At 44.5% G+C, this 21,344-nt stretch overlaps 1 protein-coding gene and 1 long non-coding RNA gene across 4 annotated transcripts in view; one reads left to right on the forward strand and one right to left on the reverse strand.

Moving 5' to 3' along the window:
• Window positions 1-383: 383 nt before the first annotated feature.
• Window positions 384-9,233, reverse strand: LOC122461622. Its single transcript, XR_006283634.1, has 3 exons — window positions 8,818-9,233; window positions 3,336-3,413; window positions 384-475 (listed from the first exon to the last, which is right to left on the reverse strand). It is a non-coding gene; the product is annotated as an uncharacterized LOC122461622 (long non-coding RNA).
• A 6,162-nt stretch (window positions 9,234-15,395) lies between these two features.
• Window positions 15,396-21,344, forward strand: part of LOC114020396 — a 43,001-nt gene continuing 37,052 nt past the window's right edge. For 2 of the 3 annotated variants that reach the window (XM_043522115.1, XM_043522114.1), the window contains exon 1: window positions 15,396-15,488. The gene's annotated coding sequence lies outside the window, so the exon portion shown is untranslated. The remainder of the gene's footprint in view (window positions 15,489-21,344) is intronic. The other variant, XM_037908951.2, reaches the window with a different exon arrangement.

A 21,344-nucleotide genomic window follows, 5' to 3' on the forward strand; every position in this document is an offset into this window, starting at 1 on the left:
ATAAGACCAGTAATTAATCAGAAAACTTGGGAGAAAGTGAGGGTGGGGGGGAAAGGAAGGAAGCGGGGAAAATGTACCTAAATAGTGTTTAATGGACGTATGCTTATACAGATGGGAAAATACTTTCATTTAGGTCTTAATTTTCTGGGCCTAATACATATTTACAAATCTCTCATGGTTTAGCAGAGACACCTCCATGCTACTTTCAGCACAAGGATTACCTAACCTAAAATTAGTCGATGTTATACTAAACCTATCTAACATATTGGAGTCCGTATCTCTAGCAATTCCTCAGTTTTACACAAATAGAATTAGCAGCCACAAAAAATTAAATACCCAGATCTTCACATGTGTGGAAGGATAGAGCACAACAGTATTTAGACCCACATCTCAGAACACATCCTTTACAGTACCTATGTGAGTCCTTCTGTATTCTGGTATATTAGCCAGTATAGCTCCTTCAAGAATTCTGTTCCTAGGAGAAACACCAGTAGTTAATATCAGTCATGTGCCATAGCTGATGACTTACTGACAAAGAGTCAAATCATCACAAAAGTTGAATGAATGTACTTTGCCTAATGCCAATAATCCATCCAACCATTTTGAAAAAAGATATCAATGCTATCATTTTGTTTTCTTTCAGTAACACCAGTTCAAAAGAAATTTACTCTCTCGCAAGTTGTTCTTGGGTATCTCCCCTCCGAGTTACTTGAGATGTGTCACACTTCACCAAAAGCCAAAACATTGTTCATAACTAGGCGCGGAATTTTCAGGGTCTGTTACTCAAGTGTCCTTCTCCATAACCATGATGAAAAAATCCCTTCAATTTTACTCTTAATTCCACACAAAAAGATACTGACTATTGTTCACTTCCCAACCAATTCAACTGAAAATCAAAATATTTTCCATTTTCATGTTTCTAACAACCTTTTTTTTCTGAGAAAAGCAGACATTTTTGGTGAAAAATTGAATTGTTCCAAAACTGTCCAAAAAACATTTAATAGAAATTTTTCAAATAACCCTATCATGAAGTCCGGTAAACTTCCCAGTGTTAGTGAGGTGTTAACTTCAGTGTCTCTCTGGGCCCAAATAAATATTGAGAAGGCACTATAAAAAACAGTCAAACCCCAGGTTTCTAAGAATTTCTACCAGTCCTGCTTCCAATAAATACATTAAGAATATATAAATATGAGAGTACATTTGGTAGGGGATAAATTAATATTCTGTCCGTCCATCCATCCACCCATCTAACTAACAGTCAAGGCATATCCTCATCCCCATGGAGCTGAAACCCTGTTTGTAATTTTCCTTGGCCATTGGTATCTATAACTGGTCACATCAGATGACACAAAACTGATTCAAAAGAGAAGGAGACATCATTTTTAAATAGAACTGACAGGGGTCAATTAGAGGAGTAAATTCTGCTATCAGTTAAGGAGTGCTACCCTATAGGCTTCAACAAGCTTACAAGTTCTAACTGACAGTGGAATTTGGCCCAGTTACTACGAGACTCAAGCAAAAACTCGTAGTTGCATGGGGTGAACGAAATGGTGCAACATCAACCCATGCACAGAGACTTCTTGTTGTTCCAAGAGGAAACTCCATATCACCAGAAAGGGACATAGGCAACACAACAATTTAAATATAATTCAGTGTACTGAATATTAAAGACAATAAATATTTCCTGTGGAATTCTGTATATACGAGACAACCCCCTGTAGACAACATGTTTGCCCCCTCAGTCAGACACACGGCCCTTCAAGAGCTCATGCTAACCACAATGATAACGCTGCTTTAGCTAAAGTGACTCCAGTTTCCTGCTTCACTGGTCTTGAGACTGAGAAAAGGTGGGGCTTTCTCTTCTTGTGTTTTCACAGAGCTGTGACCACCAGGTGTTTTAAAGAGAAAGCCCTCTTAACACCTAACCCAATCTTAGTCACTACTGTGGCCAGTGAACATAGCTATGTGACAAAGCCTGTTCTTTTACACAATGCATTTGTATTACATTGCACTGGGGCCTACAAAGACGTATTCTATTATCCCCCACACAAACCTACATTATTATTGCAGTAACAGATTCAGGTCCGGTTCTGCTCTTACATACTCTGGAGTAATTCCAGTGACTTCCATGGCATTCCTCCAGAGTACTGAGAGCAGAACATAACCTTAAACCTCCAAATATCCCACCAGGCATAGTGAAGCCAAATATAAACCTACATTTAGTATTGGTTGAAGAATGGGTTTTATCCCTCCACTAGTTCACATCTAGGTTGTGTCTGCATTTGAGTTTTTGTCTTACCCATAATTATTCCCAACAGATGCAGACTGACTGGTGGTGGAAATGGCAGAGGTGGGTGGTTTGGAGATGGCACATGCATTTTTTCCAGTTGCGTCATCTAGATCTGCTCAGGGAAGGTAGTAAAAATGCCTGCATATCGTTGATGCTGTAGCATCCACCGTTGGTACCAGTGGTGGGGCTGCACTTACTGGGCATTACAAGTAATGTACTGTAGACAAGGCTCTGATGAAGAGGCGTGTGAAGGGAGGAGAATGGATATTCTCTCCCTCAGAACATATTACATCTGTAATATTGCTATGCAATAAATAGTACTGAAGATAACAAAGGGATTAACTCTGAGCTATCATAATTAAGAGTTTCAGAACTCATGTTCTGTCACATTTTCCCGTCTCATCCCATGCCGAGGCCAGCTAGATGGACATCCCGTAGGGCTTTGTGGAAAATACACCCAACAATCTGTGAAACTTCATGAAAATAATCACAATTTCATTCTGGGGCGTACACTGCCTCATACTATAAACTGACACTTGATTGAGCCTTCTTTCCCAGCAAGGGACTAGGCCAGTGAAATAGGGCTGCTTTCAGTGAGCAAATGAGAGAATGGAAATGGGACTTCCACTTCTCCCTCAATTCCTCTCATTCTGGTCTTATCATTTTGAATAGAGTCTCTGAAATTTGTACCTTGTGCCTTTAAAACCCCCTCACATTTCTGTAAATAATTACAGTTGTACAAAACAGTAAATTCAGCTACACCGATACAACTTCTGGGGCAGCAGCCTGAAGGTGACAAACATGCAGAGAGCCATTCAAAGCAGCAGCGGCAAATATGTTGTGGTCATAATAGATGCCACAAATTCAGCCCACGCACAAGTAGCAGCTAGTAGACAGAGCGCATGTGGTAATGGGTCGGCTCTTCAGAATAGTATACGGGTATATGTGCATGAAATGAGCTCAAGCAGAGTGTTTACACGGACTTTTTTGCTCTTATTTTTTTATTCTCTCCTTTTAAAATAAAGAAACATATTTGTTGACTAACCTTAATATTTTCTGAAGCAAACATTCTCTCCAGTCTGAAGTGTCTGCTGAGTGCACTGGGTGCAAAGCTGGTTAAATCCTTAAACAGAAAGACATAAAAACCAAACACACTGATTAGCAAATTGCTTTGTCTAGTTCAGTTCAATGTGATTTGTGAGGTCCTGTTATCCACCACTTGCAAATATTTAGTCGACTGCTGGGAATTTCTGATAACGCTTGCAAGTGCCAGGAATTTCCCAAAATTTAGTCCCCATGATTATTTATCCAAAAACCTGTTACAAAAGTTATATTTAAAACCTTTAAACCATCAAGTCAGAGCACAGCAACAATACCATGCAACTTAGGCAACCACTCATACCACACCCATGCTGAATGCTAAATGCATGCAGACATCAGGAACAGTTCTCAATAGATTTGCTAACCAAAATGGAAGTCATATTCTTATCTAATGTTCTTTGTAGCAAATAGATCAACCAGCTCTGCTCAGCACACTGGGGTTTAATAGTTTAAGGTCTCTTGAAATGACCAGTACCCTTGCAGCATATTCAGGTTTAATTGTTGGACAGCTGAGGGTGGATAGCCATGTTAACTGGGCCAAATAGGAAGAAATATAGCACTTTTGATGGGTTTTTTTTGGGGAGGGGGGTAACCATTTTAGGAAGTAAGTATAGTTCTCTCTGTTACTACACTATTAGAAGCTTAGCTACTGTTTGAGAATTTAATGTAAATGTTCAGTGATTGTGACAGGAGTGTGTTGAACTGGATCACTGAAAAGTTGTGTAGTGCAACGGTGGTAGGGTTGCTAGGTGTCTGGATTTCGATCGGAATGCCCGGTCAAAAAGGGACCTTGGTGGCTCCAGTCAGCACCACTGACCAAGCCATTAAGAGTCCAGTCGGAGGCACTGCAGGGCTAAGGCAGGCTCTCTGCTTGTCGTGGCTCTGCGCGGCTCCTGGAAGCAGCTGCATGTCCTCCCTCTGCCTCCTACATGTAGGAGCAGCCAAGAGGCTCCGCGTGCTGCCCCCACCCCAAGAGGGGGCGACACCTGCAGATGCAGCAGCATGCAGAGCCGCCTGGCAACACCTCTGTGTAAGAGTTGGAGGGGGGCCATGCTGCTGTTTCCAGGAGCTGCTTGAGGTAAGTGCTGCCCGGAGCCTGCACCCGTCACTCCCTCCCACACCCCAACCCCCTGCCCCAGCCCTGATCCCCCTCCTGCCCTCCAAACCCCTCAGTCCCAGCTTGGAGCACCCTCCTACACCCCAAATCCCTCATTCTCGGCCCCACACCAGAGCCTGCACCTCCAACCGGAGCTCTCACCCCCACCCATATACCCCAACCCCCTGCCCCAGCCTGGAGCCCCCTCCCGCACCCTGAAACCCTCATTTATGGCCCCACCCCAGAACCCCTACCCCCAGCCCAGAGCCCATACCCCCTACCATACTCCCTACCACACCTTAACCTCCTGCCTCAGCCCAGAGTCCCCTCCCATAAGCGGAACCCCTCGGCTCCACCTCCCAGTCCAGAGCCCCTCCTGCAGCCCAAACCCCTCATCTCTGGTCCCACCCCAGAGTCTGCACCCCCAGCCAGAGCCCTCATCCCTCCTCGCATTCCAACCCACTGCCTCAGGCTGGAGCCCCCTCCTGCACCGTAAACTCCTCATATCTGGCCCCACCCCAGAGCCCGCACTCCTCACCCCTTCCCACACCCCAACCTCCTGAGACAGCCCAGCAAAAATGAGCGAGTGAGTGAGGGTGGGGAGAGTGATTGACAGAGGAAGGGGGGGATGGAGAGATCAGGGGCAGAGCCCCAGAAAAGTGGGGGCACGGCCTCAGAGGAGGGGCAGAGCAGAGCAAGGGTGTTTGGTTCTATGCAAGTAGAAAGTTAGCAAACCTAAATGGTAGTAATTCATGTTGTTGTAGCACATGAGAAGAGAATTGTATGTATGTGTTTAAAGCTCTGTTCTACGCAGTGGCATTGTATTCAATCAGTGTGCAACTGCAATGTAATTTGACCAATGGTCACTTTATACTTGTATTTGCTAAGAATGAAATGTCTAGAAAGCAACAGCCTCCTAGGCAATTGGTCCTTTTCCATCCTTCAATATTATGTCCACAATTTAGAAATGAAAATAAAATTATACTTCCTCTAAAGTACTGAGCATCTGGTTTAGATTGTGCTTAAATAAATCAAAACAGGTAACTCTTTATTATTATTATTTGGATTACAGTAACATGTAGATCCCCAACCATTGATAAGGGTTCCATTATGCTAGACCTTGTGCAAAGAGAGGGTCCCTGCCCTGAAAAACTTACAATGTAAGTATAAAAACAATTGAGTATTAGTTGTTCTATCTGTACAATTTATACCCAGCGTTAACAACTGCACTAAAACTGGGGGTGGAATTTGGCACCAAAATTGTTTGATCCACTTTTGGAACATGCATTATCTGTTTATCTATGATTTCAAAAGGGCAGACTTTGGGAAATTAAGGGAATTAGCTAAAAAATTCAGCTGGACTGAAGAGTGGAAGGACTTAAAAATAGAGGAGGTTTGAAATTTCTTCAGGTCAACTGCACAAAACCTATCAAATATGCATCCCAAGTTAGAAAGCCTGTAGAGAATGAAAAAAGGTGATCAGCAAATAAAACTACATTGTGAAGGTTAGAAAATGTAGGCATAAATGAGAATTGCTAAAAATCAAGCTGAATTTGCTCTTCTCAAGGAAATTAAAATAAATCTGAAGAGGTGTTTTAGTTCTATAAATGAAAAGAGATAAGGAAGGATGAGGTTGGGCCACTATGCAGTGTGGTTGGGAAGAAGATGAAAAATAATCTAAATATAATCCAAAAACTAAATGAATATTTTGCCTTGGTATTCAATTAGGATAATAATATGGAACGTGTGCATGAAGGCAATATGGCTGATGGAAATACATGTTTAGAAGTGGAAATTACCACATCTGAAGTAGAAGAAAAACGTAAAGAGCTTAATGTGCTCAAAAATCAGGGGGACTAGCTAACTTCTGTCCCAGAATATTGAAAGAACTGGCACATTGCTAGTTCAGTAGCAAGAATTTTTAATAAATCTATTTGGGGGTTGTACCATATGACTAGAGAATAGCTAGTGTGGTACCTCTATTTAAGAAGGGGGTGGAGAGGAAAGTGATCCGGACAATTACAGACCTGTTAAATTAACCTCAGAAGTATGCAAGGCTGTAGAACACACATTAGAAATTACAGAGGAGGAGCTACCTGGGTGTGTGGGTTGATCACAGGATGACTACGAGTCACTACTGTGATGCAGCTGTGAAAAAGACAAATGTGATCCTAGGATGTATGAGGTGAGGCATTCCAGTAGAGACAGCAGTTTTAATGCCACTGTACAAGGCACTGGTAAGACCTCACTTGGAATGCTGTGTACAGTTCTGGTCACTCAGGTCCAAGGAAAATTAATTTAAACTGGAACAGGTGCAGAGATGAGCTACTAGGATGATCAGGAGAATGGAGGGCATATCTTATGAGAGGAGACTCTAAGAGCTTGGACTGTTTAGTCTAGCAACAAGAAGGCAGAGGGGGATAATATTCCTTTGTATAAATTCATTAGGAGGGTAAATACAAGGGAGAGTGAAGAGCTATTTAAGCTTAAGGACAATGCTGGCACAAGAACAAATGGATATAAAATGGCCGTGAACAAATTCAGGCTGGAAATTAGAAGAAGGTTTCTAAACATCAGAAGGGTGAAGTTCTGGAACAGTCTTCCGCTAGGAGTTGTGGAACAAGACAATTTAATTAGTTTGGAGAGAGAGCTGGACAAAAATTTTTGAGTGCAGTTGTATAACAGGGTTGTATGTGATGGTAGGGGGCAGGGCGCAGCCATCCTGAGGCTCTCTTTGGTTATATATAATTGTTCCTAAAGTTCATTCTTCAGGGTTTGAGCCAGCATTGACAAGGATCAGGAAGGGACCCCCTAATGTATTGTGGGAGGATTTTTTAAATCTTCTTTGTCTGAAGCATCGGGGATGGTCACAGCTGGAGATGGGACACTGGACAGGGAAGTCCAGGACTCTGAGGTGGCACCAAGCATTCTCTTTCTTAGATATTTGGCTGGCTGGTTGATGACCGTGTGCTCTAACTGATCACCATATGTGTGGGGTGGAGAAGGAATTTTTCCCTGGGTCAGACTGGCAGTGAGCTTGAGGGTTTTTATCTTTTTTCTGCAGCATGTAGGTGCAGGTCACTTGCCAGGATTATCTGTATATATCTCACTCAATCATTCCCTGTCATTGTGGGGGCCGGTTGCACCCTCTTAAAGGGGGTAGCAATGACTATGGTCCCTCTGCACCATGAGAACTCAGAGTTGCATCAGACCTCCCCAGTGTTGTTATAGCACCTACTTGTCTCTTGCTTACACACGGTGCAGTCCACCCCCAGCTTATTATTCAGCATCTAACTGAAGCCACAAGGGACCAAATAAGGCAACACAGGTTGCAGAGCCAGTAATTTGCAAACACCCAGGTCTACAACTCCTTCATGTCAACTGCAAACAGCACCCTCTGCCAGTAATCTCAATGGTTAGTTAGCCAAATAAGCACCTGGAGGAAAACCAGCAGGTTAAAGCTGAACATGGACATGACTGAGGTCATGCTGGTAGAAAGAAGGAAGTGCTTTGAAGAACTTTCTTCCTCTATAACTATCCTCGTTATTGAGAGCATGTGCCCCCAGAATGTTAAGGCAGTCCACAGCCTTGGGGTCCTCTTGGACTCAGTGCTGTTGAACACCCAAATACCTACAGAAATGAAGACACCATTTCTATCTGCAACTGGCTAGAAGGTTGTGTGCTGTTCTAGCAGACTGCCACCCTTCTGACAGGTTTTGTTGACAGCAACAAGGATCAGGTTCATCTCGTTGGTATTTCCTTTCACAATTATCAGACACCAGCAGCTCAAGCCCCCCTCCCTGAAACCTGGGAAAACTAAATACATCCCCTTGGCACCCTCCATAGGCAATAATTCCCCACTTGCAAGCACTGAGTCTGTGCATGACGCAAGGAACATTGTATTAGAAGGGGAAAAGGAGACACAGAAACACCTTGGAGGAAACCAGCAAAAAATAAACCACAAATATCTCTATATATGACTATTAGGTAAAACTCCTATCCCCCAGCCCAGCAGTGTCTTTGGTAATAGCCTTTAGACTCAGTGTTCCACGAGTGGTCTAAACACCCAAACAGGCAATGTTCCTTCAATAGCCAGTCCACCCCCTCTCTTCCACTGCACCCCCACTCACTGTTTGTTGTCTAGAGCTAGTGAAGGCCAGAGTTCAGGCACATCCATCTCCAGCCTCTAAGTGAAACACGGGCTGGTCTGCTCTCGGGCCCCCACCATCTAATACAGCTATGGCAATTTCAGCTCTAATAATGCTAAGTAGACATCAGGGGGTTCCTCAGTTATGCTGTTGCTGTCCTTTACAGCTTCACCAAAAACCACCTTCATACTGCTTCAGATCACAATGCAGCTGCTACACAGCAAAGTTGCCTCTCCACAAACTCTTCAGAGAATTATCAGTAGCATATAGGACCCTGAACAGAGTTCACACCAGCTAGAGTACACTCATACCAAAAAAAATAAAAATCTCTTTCTTTGACTTTGGCCAGGCTCTGCTACCCAACTTTGCCAGACTGCAGTATTGGTCAGGGTGACCTGTCACCCCAGGCACATTTGGTGTCGTTCTCTTGCTCTTTTGTTACGCAACAGGAACAACAACTTTTTATTACCCTCACCCCGCAAAAAAACTTAACTGAATTTTGAACAAAATTGCCTAAGCCTTCACATAGCAGAAATGCAAATGAGGCCTGGCCTAGTCAGTCATTTTCCACAGCTCACCAACAGATGTCAGCAGAGAGCTCTCTTCCCTGTGGATCCTCTGTCCACCTGAAGTTCTCAAGCAGCTCTGGGCTGCTCTTTCCTCTGTTCAGCAACAGATAGTAGTAGTGAGTTCCTGTCTCTTCAGAGCTTCAGGCCACAGGGCTTACAAGACACAGACCTGGCCACAGAGATCCATGCATTCATGATCTCCAGGCTTAATTATTGCAAATCATTATATCTAGGAAAGAGACCAAACTCTTCAGAAAAGTTCCAACTGGTACAAAATGTAGCAACTCATCTGCATAGGACACAGTTGAGCTCAAGCACGACTACTTAGCACTCCAGTTTCTGCACTAGCTCCTCACGGAACACAGAGCTCTTTTCAAAAGGAGGTTATTCCAAGCCCTAGGATTGGCCTTAGGTACCCGAGGGATCTCCCTCTGTGCTCCCATGACAGATATGTTCCACTGGAACACATGATATTGTCAAATAATAGGGGAAGCTCTTGAATAAGGGAGGCAGAAGCTTCATAGGAGCTGGATCTAGACTATGGAACTCTCTGCCACAGGACAAAGGAATAACCATGGGACTCACCATGTTCAGAACAGAAACTCATCTCTTCCACTTCGCTTTCCCTGATTAAGTTTTTCACACCCACCATTCACTTGCTCACACGCAGACACATACACAAACCATAAAGTGATCAAGCTACTTCCCCGACACATTGGGAAGGGAGAAAAAGAAAAGGAGAGTATTATTTTGTAGTTTAAATTTTTGGGAACCACTCAGATTCCAGGGTCAGATAAGTTCCTAGATAGAAACATCAACAATACATAATAATAATAATAATAGCTAGCTGAGCTCTTATCTAGCCCTTTATGTCATCAGATCTCAAAGAACTTTACAAAGGATGTCGCAATCATTATTCCCATTTCACAGATTTATTGCTTCTGCTAGGCCAGCATGGCCCTCCATCATCCCCTATTTGAGGTTGTGCTTAATAGACATTATATTAACATCCTTATGTTAATAGTGCAGTGAAAAGCCATTAATATAGTCACCACACTAAAGTTATCTATAGCAGTGAAATAAAATACTTGGGGCAAGATTTAATCTGTAACTTGTTTAAGAGCTCCCTCTGTGGGTTAATGAATGCTGCTGCAAGGCATGAGAGAATCTTTTTCATCAGTTTCTTTTCCTATAGTCATGTTGTTTTATTCAGGGAGGTAGGATAAAAGTTGACAAGACCCATAGCACATATATTTTTGCAAAGAAAATTTCATTTTGTGTACAGCAGAAATGGGGTCAAGCCACAAAATAGGGATCGGGATTTTGAAACCCACAAGGTTCAGAGGTTTGAGGTTGTCTCTCTCTCTTGCCCCTCACCCCCGACCCATCTCAACTTCAAACTTGGCTAAATACCAAGTTTATTTGTTCTTAGAATTTTTTAGAGTTGCATAAAATGAATGCAGACCAGCCACTCTCCTATGGTCCGAGAATACTGTTACGGTAGCCCATTCAGGGTTTAATGCAGCAATGTAAAATTCACTAGGAAGAAGGCTGGATTCCATGTTTAATTTTGGTTCATGGGCCAGGATATAAATTCAGGACTTTATATTACCCTTTGTCCCCAGGGAATTACCCCCTGACATAAGAGGGAGACTTGCAAAGCGATCAAGGGGTAAACTCTTGAGTCATTGTTTCAGACTATCTGCAGACCCAGGCAGACATGCCGTCACTTTACGCTCAGGTCACATTTGGAAGGTTCTGTGTGCAGCCAGGAGGACTAGACACTTACTTTTATTTGTAAATGAAAACTTAGGTTCTTCACAATCTAAATATGTCATATAAGTCACCTAAATACATCACTATGCCCTGATCTGGCCTGGGGGTCATATGTTTAGTACCCCAGGTCTAGTGGAATGGCTTTTGCCATGGAAGATCTAATATGAATCTTTTGCTGGTTTATTCAACTACTGAACCTTTACAAAACCCAGTGTTACCTATCTGCTCTGTGTTCCTGGGGAACCAGGGTGCAGTACCCAGCCTGTCTGACTCACGAAAGACCTCCACCCCCCGCAGCCTCTGCTTGAACCAAAACGGATCAGAAGAAAGACTTACAAAAAGCAATGAAAAGGCCGTGGGAGACACACCTAAACCCCTGTGATAAGGATGACAGGATTAAGGAAACTCCTCTAGCCTTATTTGCATCAAAGATGGGACAAGGAAGCATCTCCATTAGCATACAGAATGGAGAACAGAGATTCCAAGGCAAGAACCGCACGGAACTCTGGGACCAGAAAAGCAGGGAAGCACTGCATGATGGGGGATCTCTGCTCCAGATGTTAATGAACCCACACCTGCACACACCCAGCTCAGTAGTTATCAGACCAATTCTAGTAATAAATCCTTTATTGATATCCAAAATAGTGAAGCTCCCTAATTGCATTGTGAGCTCCCTCGAAGGAACACTGCCCATAGCCAGGAATGATCAGCTCCCATTGTCTAGCCTGAACAAAACAACTTTGGTTTACTCCCTTGAGCCATCAGTTTACACATAAACAAATCTAGTGTTCTCCCTTGAGCCATTATTGTTTCTCTGCAAAAACCCCTACCCACGCTCAAGTAAGTGTTCTGACGCCTGGATCCAAAATCTGCATCAGTTCTATTGGGACTTCATCTTCTCCTGACTGATCGTGCTGGGGGCTCTGCCTGTCTCCTGCACCCTGGACCCTCAACTACCACCACCACCTGGGACCCCCGATTGATTCAAGCTTCACGGAGTGGTGAGAATTCATCTCTCTCTCTCTAGGTGTAGCCTTCTGACCCTGACTTGTGTGATCAGTTATAGTTTTCTAAACCTGACTTGTGTGATCAGTTATAGTTTTCTAAATTTATAATCAAATTTAAGTTAGATTTAATATTATAACTGTTTTGTTTGTTTGGCTCCCCTGTGGCTATTACCTGGCAATAAATAACTTTCATGGTTAAGCTGGTTGCTTCTCTCTCTCTCTGTCTCTGTCTCTGTCTCTCTCTCTCTCTTCCCCCCGCCTCCCCTTGGGTGTTTTTTGGTTTCCTTATTCGCTCCGCAGCAACGCTCCTCATTCCTAAGCTAAAAGATCCCTGCAGCACCCAAAACTCCTGTGGGGTTTGCTCATCAAGTGGGTTACTACCAGAACAATTGTAATGTGAAAGTGGGGATAGGGACGTGCTGAACCTGGGACATAGGAGGGAGGCAGCTTGGAAGTGCTGCTCTATCCAGCCTGCTCCAGCGTGCTCTATTCCGATACGGTGCCCGTGGCGTATGAGGGAGACAGCTTGGAGCTGCTGCTTGACCCAGCCTGCTGAGCCCAGGGACATATAAGGGGTCAGCTTGGGAGTGCTGATTAACCCGGTCCTCTCAGACGCGCTCTGTCAATGTGTGTGTGTGTGTGTGTGTTTTCATCTGATTCTGGGGCTGGAAGAACCCAGCCCTGGTGAAGTAGGTCCTGCAGGATAGCTCCATTGGGAGGGGACTTGCAGCAGGGAAAAGTCGAGCTCTGTAGGAGAACACAAGTGACACAAGCAGTACATGGATAGAATTACAGAACACCCCCCCCCCCAGAAGAGTAACCCTAATAAATTAGCATACCCCAAAGTAACGGGCAAAGCTGGTAACACCAGCCAGTGAGAGAGAGTGGGTTTCCAGGATGTGAAGATACAGTTCTGCCAGCTCATTTACCATTGTTTGAATGGAAGTTGCTCTGTAAAACAGAGGGTAGGACAACAGCGCTGGGAAGGGAAGACTGAAAAAATGGGATTGTAACAGAACTATTGTGAAATTTGAACTATACTATTGCTACCACTCATGCTGTAGTAGTCTTCCTGGAGAACTTCATCCTAATCCTTCTCGTTGTCAAAGTTGGTGAAAGAGAAGGAGCTAAAACATGCTGCATTTCACTTCCCATGTCATAGATGATGAACGTATTTGGCTGTCTCCTACCTGTTTGCTCAGCTGTGTAGATGCCTGTGATGAGGCATCTGACCCACACTGGCTCATAAGGGGTTAATAGAGCCCTAGGGAGGCTGGATGGGAGGCAGCCAATCACAGAAGGGCTTATAGGAGTAGCCAATCAAGGCTGGGCAGGCCCATATAAGAAGAGCTGCAGTACAGAGTCGCTTCAGTCACTCTCTGGAGCTTGAAGAGGGATGAGGACTGGCTGCCTTGCAGGTAGAGGGCGGTAAGCACCTGCAACTGAACAGTGGTGCAGGCAGAGACCTGGGGAGCTAATGGCAGTTCCTAGCGGGCTGCAGAGATCTGTAGGCTGAGGCCCTGAAATAAGGGCAAGAGCAAGGGGGAGTGCTGGGACTGTGGGGAAGTGGCCCAGAAAGATTTACAGAAGAGTCAGAGGGGATGCAGCAAGTGGAGGCCATCTAGAGTGGCTGGGACCAGGGTAGTGGGTGGGCCCAGGTTCCCCTCTGCCCCCACTTGCCACTGAGGAAGTGGCTGGAGTGAGGGATGGCAATACTGTCCCCTAGAATGGGGGAACATGGAGTGTGGCACAGCCGGTGGGCTGTGTAACGAAGAGGATGCTGTGGTTGTGGGAGTAACATGGGTCCCTGAAGCAGAAGTGATGGTGGCAAGACCTCACCAGAGGAGACTGCACTGGCATACAGAGCTAATCCCCAGGACAGCCAGCAGGAGGTGCTACAGTGTTGAGTCAAGCCCTGTCACAATGCCTAAGAAAATCTTTGTTTCCATTCCAGCCATTCCACAGGGTTGGCAAGACTGGAAGGTTCTGGGGCCTGTCCTCTCTGTAGAGGAAAAAGGCCTTGGTGCATAGCAGATTGCAGCCCCTACTTCAGCTCCTCCAGAACCTCTTGTTGAAGTTCTGGCTGCACTCCTTCCCCATTTTTTTCCTTTTGTTCACTCCACAATGTCCCAAGCAATCCATGTAAATCTCTTCCTGGCCTTGGCCAAACTGGCTGTGTAAGAGGCTAGGAAGAGGAAGCTCATTCATTGCAAGGCTCTCTCTGCTTGAATTCCTTGCATTGGTTGTTCCTGTATCCAGACGGAATTCCACTGGGGAGCACGGGACTCTGAGCAGGGGGCATCATCCAGGGGTCTCTGCTTGGTGTCCTTGCACAGGCAACCTCTGTTATCTGCTTGACCCACTCCCTAGACCCAGAGGCAATATGTAACTGTTGGTAGTGGGGGGTGGGCACAATTTAAAGGTTGGGGGGGGGGGGGGGGTCATGACAACCCCAGGCATTGCCTCTGAATCTAGAACAGAGGTTTTCAAACTGTGAGGCATGCCCCAAGAGGGGCACAGAGGAATGTTTGTGGGTGGGGGGGGGGGAAGCAGCAATGCCACAGGGCTCGGGGAGAGAGCACCACCTCCACCCCCGACTCAGCCAAAAACTGTAACTCCAAGTGTGGGGTGGGGCTCAGCTCAGAAAGTTCCCCCAAGCCAGACAGGCTGGATAGCCCGCTGAGGTGAGTTGGGGGTGGAGCTGGTGCTCCCTCCCTGAGCCCCACCATGTGGAACTGACTTGAGCCGCCTGACATCACTGCTCCTCCCCTGCCCCCCCCGAAAAAAACATTCCTCCAAGCCCCCTGAGTGGAGTGCACCCCAGCTTGAAAACCTCTGAAGCTGTTGCTAAATGGAAGGTGTAAAATCGGGGGGAGGGTACATGACACTCACACACTTTGCCTCTACCCAGATCTATGCTTTTGTTTCCTTTGTCCCATTCCATTGACCTCTGTTTCTATCCGTAAAGCTTTTTAAAATGAAGTTTAGGGTAATTTGAACATTTGTTAATATGCACATTAATGTATTGGATACTTTGCTTAAAATGTCATACAATGTCTGCTTTCAGAGTAACAGCCGTGTTAGTCTGTATTCGCAAAAAGAAAAGGAGTACTTGTGGCACCTTAGAGACTAACCAATTTATTTGAGCATGAGCTGTTAGCTCACGAAAGCTCATGCTCAAATAAATTGGTTAGTCTCTAAGGTGCCACAAGTCCTCCTTTTCTTTATACAATGTCTGGCAGTTAATGCACAAAGGAGTGTTGATGAGTCAGTTTCCTTGCACTGAATGCTCACTTATTTTGCTTTCCTGTCACAAACACTGACTGAGGGGATTTGGAATCTGCTTGTTATGGCTTGTATTTATTCAAGTTATTCAAAATAACCAATCAGGCAAACATGACCGTTAAAGAGAGGAGCGACAGGGTAAAAGGTCATATGGCAGTCTCCATCGTTAGCTCAGGATGTAAAGAGAGCTGGGTGAGCTGTCACAGGCAACTGCTGGTAAGTGAAACCACCTCTTTGCTTTTCCTTTGTAACATAAAATTCCTACGTAACATAAAATTCCTACTAGCATTACTATTCTACTACTTTGTTTATGCTGTTGCAAAGCTGTATTGTTAGTTTCTGTAAAATTTATTTTATTTTCAGCCTAGATTATTTTTGCTTTCTAAATAGTGCAAAATAAATGCCTTCACAATAACACTCTGACTGCACTTTTGAAGACATTATCAAAGCATGTGTATTACATGCAGATCTACTGCTCCTCAATAGCTGGGAAAAATTATTTAAATTGTAGTCCCAGTACATAATAGATCACCTTGTTTTAAGCATAAGCAGAGAAGGTGTTGGCACCGCTCAGATGTAAGCCTGGGGGCATTTCACAAATTTTAAGCTGCATTTGAAGTGTGAATATTGAGCAGACTCAGGTCTGGGCAGTATAGGAGAGAAATATATTAGAATGGAACTAAAGTTCAATAGTAGAGCTGGTGAAAAAAGGCAGTTCTTTTCAGTGAAAATTTTTAAAGGAAACAAAACTGGTTTTACTTTGTTCAAAAATACCTCAGAAAATGTTTCAGGTTTTTCTATCAAAAGGCTTTTTAAAAAGCCGTGGTGCAAACTGAAATGAAATATGTTTGGAATTTATTCCCCCTCCCCCTGGTATCTTTCCTTTTCTCCGCCAGAGACAGATGAGGTTGTTTTAAACAACTAACAAAATCATCCAAAGCACAGGACTTGGCGGTGATAGTGGACTTCAGCTACCCAAACATCTGTTGGGAAGATAGTACAGCAGGGCACAGATTATCCAACAAGTTCTTGGAATGCATAGGAGATTTTTTTTATTTCAGAAGGTGGAGAAAGCACCTAGGGGAGAGACGGTTCTAGATTTAATTTTGACAAATAGGAAGGAACTGATTGAGAATTGGAAAGTGGAAGGCAGCTTGGGTGAACATGATCATGAAATGGTAGAGTTCCTGATTCTAAGGAATGGTAGGAGAGAAAATAGCAGAATAAAGATAATGGATTTCAAGAAGGCAGACTTTAGCAAACTCAGGGAGTTGGTAGGGAAGATCCCATGGGAAGCAAGTCTAAGGCGAAAAACAGTTTGAGAGAACTGGCAGTTTTTCAGACAGACATTATTAAGGGCCCAAGAGCAAACTATTTTACTTCATAGGAAAAATAGGAAGTATGGCAAGAGACCACACTGTCTTAACCAGAGATCTTCAATGATCTGAAAATGGAAAGGAGTCCTACAAAAGGTGGAAACTAGATCAAATTATGAAGGATGAATATTAAAAAAACAAACCCACAAGCGTATAGGGACAAATTTAAAAGGCCAAAGCACAAAATGAGATTAAATAAACTAGAGACATAAAGGGTAACAGGAAAACATTCTGCAAATACATTTGAATCAAGAGGAATACCAATGATAGAGTAGCCCATTACTCAATGAGTGGGGAAAGACAGTAACAGAAAATGTGGAAACGGCAGATGAGCTAAATGCCTTCTTTGTTTCAGTTTTCACCGGAAAGGTTAGCGATCAGACATCTAACATAGTGAACATGGAAAATTGTAGAAATTCCAGTGGCCTGGAAGATGGCAAATATTGTGCCAATCTATAGAAAAAGGAATAAGGAGAGCCTGAGGAATTAGACTAGTCAGCTAAAGTTCAGTAGCCAGAAAGATAATGGAGCAAATAATCAAGCAATCAACTTGTAAACACCTAGAAGATAATCAGGTGATAAGTAACAGTCAACATGGAATTGTCAACAACAAATCATGTCAAACGAACCCGTTAGCTTTCTTTCACAGGATAACAAGCCTTGCGGTTAGGGGAGAAGTGGTAGACGGGGTATATCTTGACTTTAGTAATGCTTTTGATCTGCTGGTGGGCCACCACACAGTTTGTTTACATTTGCATAGCAGCCCGCCGTTCCCGGCCGATGGTAGCTGCGGGAAGCGGCAACCAGTATGTCCCTGTGGCCTGCACCGCTTCCCACAGCTCCCATTGGCCAGGAACCGCAAACTGCAGGCCCCAGGTTGCCCACCACTGCTTTTGATACTGTCTTGCATGACTTATTCATAAACAAACTAGGGAAATATAGCCTAGTTGGAGCTACTATAAGATGGGTGAATAACTGGTTGGAAAACCATTCCCAGAGAGTAGTTATCAGTGGTTCACAGTCAAGCTGGAAGGGCATATCAAGTGGGGTCCAGCAGGGATCAGTCCTGCTCCAGTTCTCTTCAATATCTTCATCAATGGTTTAGATAATGGCATAGAGCAGGGATGGGCAAACTTTTTGGCCCAACGGCCACATCTGGGTGTGGAAATTGTATGGCAGGCTGTCATGAATATAAAGGGAAGGGTAAACACCTTTAAAATCCCTCCTGGCCAGAGGAAAAACCCTTTCACCTGTAAAGGGTTAAGAAGCTAGGATAACCTCGCTGGCACCTGACCAAAATGACCAATGAGGAGACAAGATACTTTCAAAGCTGGAGGGGGGAGAAACAAAGGTTCTCTCTGTCTGTGTGAGGCTTTTGCCAGGAACAGAACAGGAATGGAGTCTTAGAACTTAGTAAGTAATCTAGCTAGATATGCATTAGATTTTGTTTTGTTTAAATGGCTGATAAAATAAGCTGTGCTGAATGGAACGGATATTCCTGTTTTTGTGTCTTTTTGTAACTTAAGGTTTTGCCTAGAGGGATTCTCTATGTTTTGAATCTGATTACCCTGTAAGCTATTTACCATCCTGATTTTACAGAGGTGATTCTTTTACTTTTTCTTCTATTAAAATTCTTCTTTTAAGAACCTGATTGTTTTTTCATTGTTCTCAACATCCAAGGGTTTGGGTCTGTGGTCACCTATGCAAATTGGTGAGGATTTTTATCAAGCCTTCCCCAGGAAAGGGGGTTTAGGGTTTGGGGAGGATTTGGGGGGGAAAGACGTTTCCAAGCAGGCTCTTTCCCTTTTATATATTCGTTAGATGCTTGGTGGTGGCAGGAATAAAGTCCAAGGGCAAAAGGTAAAATAGTTTGTACCTTGGGGAAGTTTTAACCTAAGCTGGTAAAAATAAGCTTAGGAGGTTTTCATGCAGGTCCCCACATCTGTACCCGAGAGTTCAAAGTGGGGAAAGAACCTTGACACAGGCCATGAATGCTCATGAAATTGGGGTTGGGATCCAGGAGGGGGTGAGGGCTCTGACTGGGGGTGCAGCCAGAAATGAGAAGCTTAGGGTGCGGGAGGGGGCTCTGGGCTGAGTCAGGGGGTGGGTGAGGGCTCTGGATGGAGGTGTGGGCTCTGGGATGGGGCTGGGGATGAGGGGTTTGGGGTGCCGGAGGGTGCGCCAGGCTGAGACCAAAGGGTTTGGAGGGCAGGAGGGGGATCAGGGCTGAGGCAGGGGGTTGGGGCATGGGTGTGTGTGAGGGCATCTGGGGGTGCAGGCTCTGGGGATGAGGGGTTTGGGATGTAAGAGGGTGCTCCAGGCTGGGACTGAGGGGTTTGGAGGGTGGGAGGGGGATCAGGGCTTGGGCAGGGGGTTGTGGAGGGGTTCAGGGGTGCAGGCTCTGGGCAGTGCTTACCTCAAGCAGCAACCAAAAACAGCAGCATGTCCACCATCCACAGGCGCCACCCCTGCAGCTCCCATTGGCTGCAGTTCCCAGCCAATGGGAGCTCCGGGGGCGGTGCTTGGGGTGGGGGCAGCATGCAGAGCCCCCGGGCTGCCCCTTCATGTAGGAGCTGGAAGGGAGACATGCTGCTGCTTCCGGGAGGCATGGCACATGTGTGTGGAGCAGCCCCCAACCCCGCTCCCCAGCTGGAGTGCAGGAGTGGGGCAAGCCCCAGACCCCACTCCCCAGCAGGAGCTCGAGGGCTGGATTAAATCGCCTGGTGGGCTGGATGTGGCCCGTACACCGTAATTTGCCCACCCCTGGCATGGAGAGTACACTTACAAGGTTTGCAGATGATACCAAGCTGGGAGGGGTTGCAAGCGCTTTGGAGGATAGGATTAAAATTCAAAATGATCTGGACAACTGAAGAAATTATCTGAAGTAAACAGAATGAAATCCAATGACAAATATAAAGTACTCCACTTAAGAAGGAACAATCAGTTGCGCACACACAGAATGGTAAATGACTGCCTAAGATGGAGTACTGCAGAAAGGGATCTGGGGGTTCTAGTGGATCACAAGCTAAATATGAGTCAGTGTCACAATGTTGCAAAAAAAAAAAACCCACAAAAAAACCAAACGTCCTTCTGGGCGGTATTAGCAGGAGTGTTGTAAGCAAGACATGAGAAGTAATTCTTCCACTCTACTCCACACTGATAAGGCCCCAGCTGGAGTATTGTGTCCAGTTCTAGGCGCCACATTTCAGGAAAGATTTGGACAAATTGGAGAAAGTCCAGAGAAGAGCAACAAAAATGATGAAAGGTCTAGAAAACATGACCTATGAGGGAAGATTGAAAAAATTGTGTTTGTTTAGTTTGGAGAAGAGAAGACTGAGGGGGAACATGATAACAGTTTTCAAGTACATCAGAGGTTGTTACGAGGAGGGTAAAGAATTGTTCTCTTTAACCTTTGAGGATAGGATAAGAAGTAATGGGCTTAAATTGCAGCAAAGGCGGTTTAGGTTGAACATTAGGAAAAAACTTCCTAACTGTCAGGGTAGTTAAACACTGGATCAAAGTGCCTAAGGAGTTTGTGGAATCTGTAATTGGAGGTTTTTAAGATCAGGTTAGACAAACCACTGTCAGGAATGGTCTAGTTATTACTTAGTCCTTCCTTGAGTACTGAGGACTGGACTAGATGACCTCTCAAGGTCCCTTCCAGTGCTACACGTCTATGATTTGTTTTCAGTGGACAAGAGGAATCATAGAATATCAGGGTTGGAAGGGACCTCAGGAGGTCATCTAGTCCAACCCCCTGCTCAAAGCAGGACCAATCCCCAATCAAATCATCCCAGCCAAGGCTTTGTCAAGCCTGACCTTAAAAACTTCCAAGGAAGGAGATTCTACCACCTCCCTAGGTAATGCATTCCAGTGTTTCACCACCCTCCTAGTGAAAAAGTTTTTCCTAATATCCAACCTAAACCTCCCCCACTGCAACTTGAGACCATTACTCCTTGTCCTGTCCTCTTCTACCACTGAGAATAGTCTAGAACCATCCTCTCTGGAACCACCTCTCAGGTAGTTGAAAGCAGCTATCAAATCCCCCCTCATTCTTCTCTTCTGCAGACTAAACAATCCCAGTTCCCTCAGCCTCTCCTCATAAGTCATGTGTTCCAGACCCCTAATCATTTTTGTTTGCAGAGGAGGGGGGAGGGAAGGAGTAAGAATGGGGGAGGGAGAAGAAAAATGGGGAAAAAATGTTGAGTCCCACTCAATCAAAATGATTTTTTAAAATTTGAGTGAGAAATCAGGAAAAAAAATGATTCAATTTTTTAAATGCAGATGTTCATATTCAAAAAGGATACTTTTGTCAGAAAAGTTTTTACACAAAAACATTTGACCCTCTGGGATATCTACCTGTGTCATTTCTGACAACAGGTGCATGATAAGGAGATGCTTCGTTCCTGTTTTATGAAGGAGATAGGGGTCCTGCTTGCCTCTGTCCCCTGTGTGGATGGTTATACAAAAGCTGTCAGTGAGAGTCATGCTAATGCAGTCTCTAACCTGCAGTATTCCAGGTGAGAGAGTACCAGCAATTTATAATGGCATTGCATTTTCAGTATTGTTTTATATCATGTTCTTTATATAACCTAATATTTCTTTTGCTTTTTTGTCCACTGTTCTGTATTTATTAATTAATATTGCAGGAGCAAGATAAAACTCTATTGTGATAGGCTCTGTACAAACAGAGTTA

This window comes from Chelonia mydas, chromosome 9 (assembly GCF_015237465.2).
Source record: "Chelonia mydas isolate rCheMyd1 chromosome 9, rCheMyd1.pri.v2, whole genome shotgun sequence".
Lineage (NCBI taxonomy): Eukaryota > Metazoa > Chordata > Testudines > Cheloniidae > Chelonia > Chelonia mydas.